We start from the raw sequence: 8,906 nt of genomic DNA on the forward strand, positions 1-8,906 counted from the left end.
AAGAGCCCTGGCCCGGCTGGACTATGGGACTTCGCTCGCATTATAGCTTCTGCTTCTTAGCAGAGGCCGCAAGAGGCTGAAGGCCTCCAACATTTAGAAAGCGAAGTATTATTATTAACAATGCTTTCAGAAAGTCAGGTATACTCTGGAAAATCACAAGATGTGCCAGAGAAAATCACTCCATGTTTCTGGAAATTCCTACAGGAATCAAGGAACATATTAACTTCCTAAACAAGTTAAAGCTGGCCCGATCAACTACATTAATTTTTCATGAACAAAGAAAGATGCGAAGGTTGAAAGAAATGGGGAAAGAAGAAAGGAAGGGAAAAAAAAGGAGGAAAAACTAGCAACTATGTTGTCAGTTATCACTTTAGGGTAATTCTTATTCCTTCTAAGAAGAAACTGTTTCTTATGCCAGTCTCTTCCTCTTGTCCCAGAATGTGGTGTTAAAGGCTGGTGCCTCCTCCAGCTATCTTCAGGCTTCGTTAAATCAATCCAGGCTGTGAAGAACAGAGGAATTGTAAACTGGGTTCAAATTCTTGGCTGCTGGAGAAAGAGCCCCCAAATCCAGAGCAGAGTTCCCAACACTGCTAATTCAACAGAGGACATTTATAGAGTGTTATCAGGGCTCTGTCTCCAAGGGTCTAGAAAATGCTTTAATTATATGCCGGTATAGCCACCATACTGCTAACCTGTAGGAGGCTTTGCTTGCTAAAGATCCCATAGCTTGCCTTGGATAAATCATCCGTTGGGCCCTGGTCTGAACAGGAGAAGTGCAGCAACAACGACAAAATGTAGAAAGCAAAAATCTGAACACTGTAGATTTCTCCTGCCAGGTGATTCCCTTTTTCTCTCTTCACACGTAAAATTATCGTTTTTCATTCAAAGTATAACCTGATAGATCAAGGCATTTCCCTTTGTCTTTAAAGCTATTTATTTGGCAGCTGAAGATTGCGGAAGGTCCCTCCAGGAGGACCTCAAAGTTCTAGCTCTGTTCCAGAGTGGGGAAAACGCACAGAAATATAAGAAATGTTAACTACAATCTGTATTTGCCTTTGCCTCCACATAGCACTTTTACGTATAAAATTCTCTTGGATTCTCACAAGTCTTAAAGGTAAAGGGCTTTAGCTGGATTTTACAGAGTGGGAAACTGGAGGCTCAGGGACTTTCTTCTCACAAAGCCACTCAACCAGTGATTGGGGACCCTGGCCTCAAAACTGCAAAACAGGAACCATCTTTCTACCTCTAAAGTTTGGTCTCTGGGCATGGCACCAAGAAAGCTTTGGTGGGAGAATAACAGTTGCTATGGACGTTGCTGTCCTCACAAACACAGAGGGTTTCCACACCCCTCTTCTCCTTTATTACGAAAACAACCTCGGCTAGAGCCTTTTCTCTCTATTTCCACTCTTAGTCTACTGTGTGCATCATCATAAGGCAGAGAACCATTATTTTATAGAAATGCCCTATGCAGATCTACAAACACTTCCCCCAGCCCTGTTCTGACCCGCTGATCCCATCTCCAGAGGCAAATCCCATTCCATTTCCAAGGTACTTGATAATGCTGTTTTCCATTTCAGTCCTGTTGAAAGAAACATAATTCAACAAAAACATTTCAGAGTTTCAGAAAGGGCCTTGTTATTGATCCTCTAACGCTGATGCTTTCCTCTTAGCACCCCACCCCAGTGCTATGGTCGAGGCACTTCTGGGCCATCTTCAGGGGTGCTTTTAGGGGTAAGGGTTATTGCCAGGTCTTGAGGGCTAATTGTAAGAGGTGAAGAGTAAAAATATGGTAAAGAAGCAGGAGTTGCAAACTTTTACGGGAAAGAGCAATGGAAAGAATCTCTGCCTAGTTGTAATAGGGAGCCCTGGACAGACCTATAGAATGAAGACAAAGGGATGGCATGGCCAGGCCTGAGGTGCGGAAGCCTCAGATGCAAGAGAGTTACCTAGGAACACAGGTGACCAAAGGGCGAAAAAGCCCTTTTTTTGGGAGACTTCTTTCCTCCTCTTGGGAGAGGGTTCTGGATGGAACTTTAGAGATCGAACACTCCACTCGTCTTACAACGAAGAAACTTGAGGTCCGGGGAGTGATTGGCACCCGATAGTTCTAGCAGAGTGGCAGAACTTTTGTGCACCTTTTCGCATGCCCAGAGCAGTGCAGGGGATAAACAGTACTTCCAGAAGACAGGGTGGGGCAAGTTCTGCCTCTCTATTCTATCTGCCTCTTATCCCATAAGCTCTTTTTAAGCTCCTAGCTTGGGGCACAATTAAACTGATTGACCCAGAGACTCAGCATTTACAGACCCCAAGGCTGCCAAGTGTGGATGGCTTCGAGGCGGATTTGACACAGCCATGGAGGGTTGGCCCAGTCATTGTGAATAGAGTCAGCAGATGTATGAAAAATATGATGCAAGTCAGTATTTTGAGCCAAGAATCCTAGCACTTTGAGTAAGTACTTGCTGAATTGAATAAACATGCCATTGCAATTAAGGGCTTTAGAATATGAATTGGTGCCTACACCAAGTTAGCATTTTCCACAGGAAGCAAAAAATTTGGGAGATCAATGAGCTAGAGATGTAGAAGGACAGAAGTCTTTGGTCCAGCTTGCCCTAGAGCTACTATGGAAACAATCTTAAGCATGCATCTTTATCTTTACTATTTCCTAGGTAACCCAGAAAGCCACTTAGCTGCCATTCTCACCGCTTTAAAGCGAACTCTTCTCACCATCCCAAAGTTCCTCCTAGCCAATGCCTATCCCACCATTGCAAATCTATCTTTTCCTGTCCAGCCACAGACATATTACCTCCTGCTTTAAAAGCCCAGTTCTAGGCACACCACTGACCATCAAAAATCTGTCAGCTAAATAATTCTGACCCCTTCGTAACTTTTCCTCCCAGACTCCAGTTTTCTACTTATCTCTTAATTCACTTTTAAGGCTCTTTAGTACTCTTCTAAACATACTTTCTTCTTTTAATGATTTTTGAAGCCCTTGAGTTTTGCCTCCAGAAATTTAGAAAAGTCTCATTTGCCTGGTGCTTGTCCTGGGGGCTGTTATCAACCACACAGAGTCAAGTCCTCAGTCTTTTCCTTAGCATCCCTTTAACACAACTGCTATTTAAATAATTTGCTCTTATTAATAGCAGCCTTTGTAAATAAAACAATTCTAAAGGATTCTTTAGTTGTTTCCCATGTGTTTTACACTGGATCCTGAAATTAAGAGCCAGGGTTGGGTCCTCTCTTCTAGCACTCTCCCCTTACACACTTCTTTTGCTCCCCTCACTCCAATGCCAAACACCATACAATGTTACCATATCCTGGCAGGTAAAAACTCACCATTTGTTTTCTACAAATCAATAACCACTGGGACATTGCTAACAAAATCAAATGGCAACTAAGACAAGGTCTGGACAGAAAAATATTCTGGAGTCCCGTCTGCACCCAGACAGTCGAGACATGGCTTCAGGCAGGCTTACAACCCAGCATGGGCAAGCCTGAAGGAGGTGGCTGTCATTTAACCCTTCTTGTTCTCAGGGGAATCCACCCATGAGCACTAAGGAAATGAGTGCTACCATCGTGGGGCTAAAATTGCTATTCTTGGTCTTTAAGTCTTCCATGGAAAAATAATTGAGAAAGTTCTGTGGTAGATGGTCCTACTGAGAATAATTCACTTCCTCAGATGCCTTTGCACTAAAACTGAGTTTCAGGGACTTTGCAGATTTTCCTTTCAGTAGCGTGAAAAGCCACCTTAAGCAGAGATCATACAAAACCATCCAAAAGTGGTTTGGTTCATTTACAAAAGTCTGGGGGTTTTGTAACAGCGGTAGAAAGTAACCCAAAAGTAGGTCAGGTACAAAAATAGTAACCAGCTCAATTCCTTTTTAACAGCTTAGGTTTTACTCTGGAGGCTGCCATTTTGGTTGACGGGTGACCTCCACATGTGGACTCTTACATATGAGCCCATAAGAAAGGCTCTCTTTCTTTCTTCTCCTCTCATAAAGAATCCTTTCCAACCCCTACCTCTGGCACTCTACACTGTTCGACAGAAGTAAGAGCTAGTTCATGCAAAAAACCCAGAATAGCCATTAGTAGGCATCTACTCTGAGCCTAGCGCCATGCTTGATCCTGGAGTATAAAGATGACCAAGACACATTCTCTCCCCTCAAATACTTCACCATCTGGCATAGAAGAAAGACACGCAAAGAGATATTAGTAACACAGTGAGAAGTGCTGTATCTATACAGCATATCACGGGGGCGTGAAGGAAGAAGTGGTCAGCTCTGCCTACAGAGCTGGAAAAGCTTCTCTGGCTGGCTCTTGAAAGATGAATAGGAGTTTGTGAAGCAGAGAAATGTGCGTGTGTGTGAGGGGGCGGGGGTTGCAAACAAAAGCAGCAGCATGGGCAAACCCTTCAGGACGTGAACAGATTTAGCCTGTAGGAGGACTGGCCGGTAGTTTAAAATGGCTAGAGCGTAGGCTGAAGAGACAACAGCAGGAGCTAAGCCTGGAAAGGTGAGCAGGGTCCAGATTGTGGAGGACTTGGATGCCAGGTTAAGGGCTTGGACTTTATCCTGTAGGCCATAGGGTGACACTGCAGGGTTTGAAGTAGGGAGCTGGCCTGATCAGATTTGTGCTTTGGAAAGATTTCTCCAGCGGTTCCAGAACGCTGGGAAAAGCCTTCACGATCAGTGCGTTTATCACAGCTCCTCTGATTGTATTATTGAATTCAGATTCTCAACCATCTATGTCTCCCCATATCTCTTTGAGATGGCATACTAATTTTATTTTCTTTCTTTTTTGTGCTTTCACATGCATGTCTGAATCCCCATTATAATCTCAATTATCCACTACTTTCCCCAAACAGAGGTTTTCAAATTGCTGGATAGGATGAAAAACTGGGATTGGACATAATTTTAACAATATGTGAACATGCAATGACCTGACCCCGGAAGATGGTTTGATTTGCTGGGAAGGTATGGATGGTTTACCTGGTTTTTGTAATATTTTTGCTAAACCAAATTCCAAGTGGACAAATGACTTTGTTGGCTTTCACTTCTCTCAGAGACACCAGTTCTTGATGCAGTTCCACCAACTAAAGAAAAGCTAAGCTATTTGGCTCCCAATTCCACGAATGAAGACTGGGACTATAGAGGATAAAGAGAACAGAGTAAAAGGCCAAATTAAAGAATAATTTGATTTCAGTTGTCCAGATGGTTCAAGTAAAAGATGTCCCTGTGTGAATAAATCTCAGCTCTTTATATTTTTGACAAGTCCCTATCAATTTGACATTTAGCATCTGGTAGTGGACACGGCAGTAGAGGTAGTGGTGGAGATGGTGGCAGGGGGACGTGGTGGAAGGAGGTGGCAATGATGGTAGTCAGTGGACCCAAAATGGTTGATCAAATAACAGGACTCCCATCAAATACCTCCTTCAAGAAACAGCATTTTCCTTGCTCTCATGAAACTTCTGAATCTATTTTATCAGTAATGTATCGTCAGACTACTATGAGGATCAATTGACATGATACACTTGAAGAACTAAAACGTTGCCTGCCACATAGTAATGGTTCCAAAGTGTAAGGAATTATCTTGTCTTGATTTCAAATTCCTACTTGGCCTGGGAGAAACACGGCCCAGCGAAGGATTAAGGCATCCACGAAAATTTGTCTAGAGGAGAAGGGAGTGAGATGAGAAGCTACTTTATGCTGGCTTTCCTCTTCCGCCACCAACCTCCTTGATCCAAGAACAGCCCTGTCTACTGATACACAGCCAGTGTGCAGAAGGCAGGAGTGGGAGGGGTAGAAGTTGGTCAACACCCCACCTGTGTGAACTGGCCTGGTTATCACCAAACCACAGGGGAGAACCAGGGAAACAAACCACTAAGACATTGGAGGGTCAGCCCAGCTGAGAGATTCTCACCTTCAGAATAAGAAGCCTGAATATCCATGTTCTGGACTGCAGGGGCTGGTGGAGAACAAGCTCTTAGGAAAAAGAAAGCATTGACTCCAAATGCAATTTAAAACCTTTTCTTATTTTTCCTTTTTACTTAAAAAAAACCCAACACAAAAACAAAAACAAAGATACCATCTGCTAAGGCAATCGTTAAGAGCGAGGGAGAGTTTTTACAGCTTCCTAAGAACAGACCCAAGAGGAGGCTGGGTTTCAGGACCATCACTCCTGCTCCTGGAAGAGGGAGCTGAGTCAGCCCAGCACCGTGCTGCAGGCTGGAGCTGCAGCGAGCTGGGGAGGCCAGGGATCCGCTTCCCTCTCATGCCTTTAATCTCATAAACCAGAAGTGCTCAAGCTCAATGTACTCTCTTCTCCCTCTCGTTTCTCATAATGGAAAAAAAAAGGCGATGCTAAAGTTTTGAATTAAGAAAGAGTTGCCATCTGGGTAATCGAATTCTGCTTGAAGCAGGCCACCTGGTTCACATCAGCGGCTCCTGGCAGGTACAGAAGTGTCAGCTAAGGTCCTGCATTGACTTCTAAACACAGGCTCACAGTCCATGCGCAGTGCAGAAACTTGAATTTCTAAACAGTGAAAGCCGTTTTATATCAGGTTACCTCCACACCTGGTAGATGTCTCAGGATGCAGACATTTAGAATGAGAGCAGTAACGTTGGTCTTGTTCATTCCTAGCTACAGGCTGCCTTAAAAAGACAAAAACTGAAAAGCCGGTTCCCTTTGGCTTCCTGTTTGGACATCCATGTCATAGAAATATGTGTGACTGAAATCACCTTGCCCTCCTAGAGGACTGAGTGTTTCCAGCTCTTCAAACAGTGGAGAGAGGGGGTGGGCAGCCTGGGAGGAATGTCCAGCGTCTATCTATGGGCTGGATGCCATGCCCTCCCTTTCTCTGCAGCTTTCTCTGTTGCCAGCCACTCCTGTTCCCCAAAGGGAGGCAGCATCAAGTGGAAGCCATGTTCCCCAACCTCAGACGCCTTGCATGGCAAGAGAAAAGGAACCTGGAACTTTGCGTGCAACTCCCAGCTGGGGTTGTCTGGGCTGAGTGCATCTTCCATTTACATGCATGGATAGAGCTAGTATCAAGTGGAAGGGTTGGCAAGGACAAGATATAGGAAGGAACAGGTCTGCAGGGAACTTGGGTGGTCTTGAGCAAGTCCTTGTACTTTCCTTTGACTCTATTTCCCACATATCTGAAATGTCTACAACAGAACTGAGTGCAATTAGGAGCCTAGCTCTGGCAACATTTGATTCTTGAGTTGGGAGGGGAGCTATGCATTGGCTAGAAATCTTGCTCACAGGCAGCTGGGGCTTTACAAAGGACATGGAGCTTATGGAATGAGAATTCTACACCAGAAATAACCTGATCTGACCTCCTCTTTTACAGAGTGAAATTGAGGTTCAGAGGGTGCGTATGCTTTCCCAGCATCAGAGCACCTGCTTAATGTTGAGGCAAAACCCTAGCACCTTCACTTTCCACCACACCGTGCTGCTTCCTTAGCTTGAGGCCACCAGCAAAAGATCAACTCTAAGAACAGAAATGTTTTGCTTGCCCCCTCACTAAAAAACGAAAAATAAAATGAGGGTTACTCAAAACATGTAATTTAAAGGACCAGCTCTTTTTAAATAGAATTTTCCATGATGCTCTGGGTACTTATATAGGCTCCTCTTAAAAATCCCACTCTATCTCTTTTCACTCTTTTCTCAAGGGAGCTCAAGGGAGAGAATTCAAGGAAGCCTCTTCCTTTTTTCAAAATCTAAAATTAAATTCAAATCTCTTGCAGGCTAGAAAGAGCCTTCTCTCTTTCCTTCTTTCTCAAGTGACAGACCCCTGGGCCTTGCATCACACCTGCATGGGGTCTCCTCAGGCCACTGGGTGACAGTGCTCAGCTCTGCTCCATGGTCATCTTGGCTCCAACACCCTCAGACTTTTCTCCTCCCTCTAGCAGCTGGTGGAGAAGGAGAAATCTGAAGAGAATATGGAGAGCGGAGCTTGGGGGCCAGGGCCTGGGTATGGAGGTGGGGTAAGCTAGAACAGAGGATGGGGGTAGACTGGAGAGTTTCAGGTAGCCGAAGCAGCCTCGGGTAGTCGTTCCAGGTCCCAGCAGGCTCACTAATGCGCCCTCAGCCTCAGATCTCTTTTTCTTAATCCAATAAAGGGGCACTTGCCTAAATCTGAAAAGATGCCATAAGATTATTTCTCCCACAATATCCTGTCCTGAAGCAGTTAAGTTCACCAATTTCCTTTTCAAAACTAGTTTCTGTCTGATAGGGCTCTTTCGATATTGATCTAGAATCACTAATTTCACAGCTTTGGAGGCATTATTGTCTCTACTCTCCTCTTTCTTGCCAAATGGACAGTGTCTCAAATCTCCTTGCTCCTTCACCCACTCTTGTTTCTCTCCCTGCTGCTGCAGCATCCATCTAGCCATGTCTCTGCCATTACACGGAACAGCCTCTCCTCCGGCCTCCTCTGAAAACTCTAATCAGAAAAGACTCCACTTCCCGCATCTGGATCCATGTTTAATGTGCAGGAAGTCAGACCCTTCCACTTTGGAACAGAGTGGTGGTGGTGGAGAAGCACTGTTTCTAGACACAGTTGAAGGGGGCGAGAGGGACCCACGAGCCCCAGTGCCCTGTGGGCTACTGGCTTAGCAGCCAAACTCTTCCTCTTCAACACAGGTATCAGAGATTTCTTTGGTAACCTCATTTTCCTTTTTAAGGCTGCTCTTCTTGCCATAAATCATATTCCACCGATAATAAAAGGTTGGGTTTTTGTCGGAGAACTATATTGTTATTTTCCCTGCATCTCACCCACAGCCTCTAAAAACATTAAGAGAACAGGTCTGGTGAAATAGTGAAAATTTTCTCTTTGAGCTTGGGAGTGAGTGACTGACACCCATTATCGCCACTTCTGCCCACCATAACGGAAGTCCTGAGACCAG

This window comes from Equus caballus, chromosome 5, assembly GCF_041296265.1.
Source record: "Equus caballus isolate H_3958 breed thoroughbred chromosome 5, TB-T2T, whole genome shotgun sequence".
NCBI classification, from domain to species: Eukaryota; Metazoa; Chordata; class Mammalia; order Perissodactyla; family Equidae; genus Equus; species Equus caballus.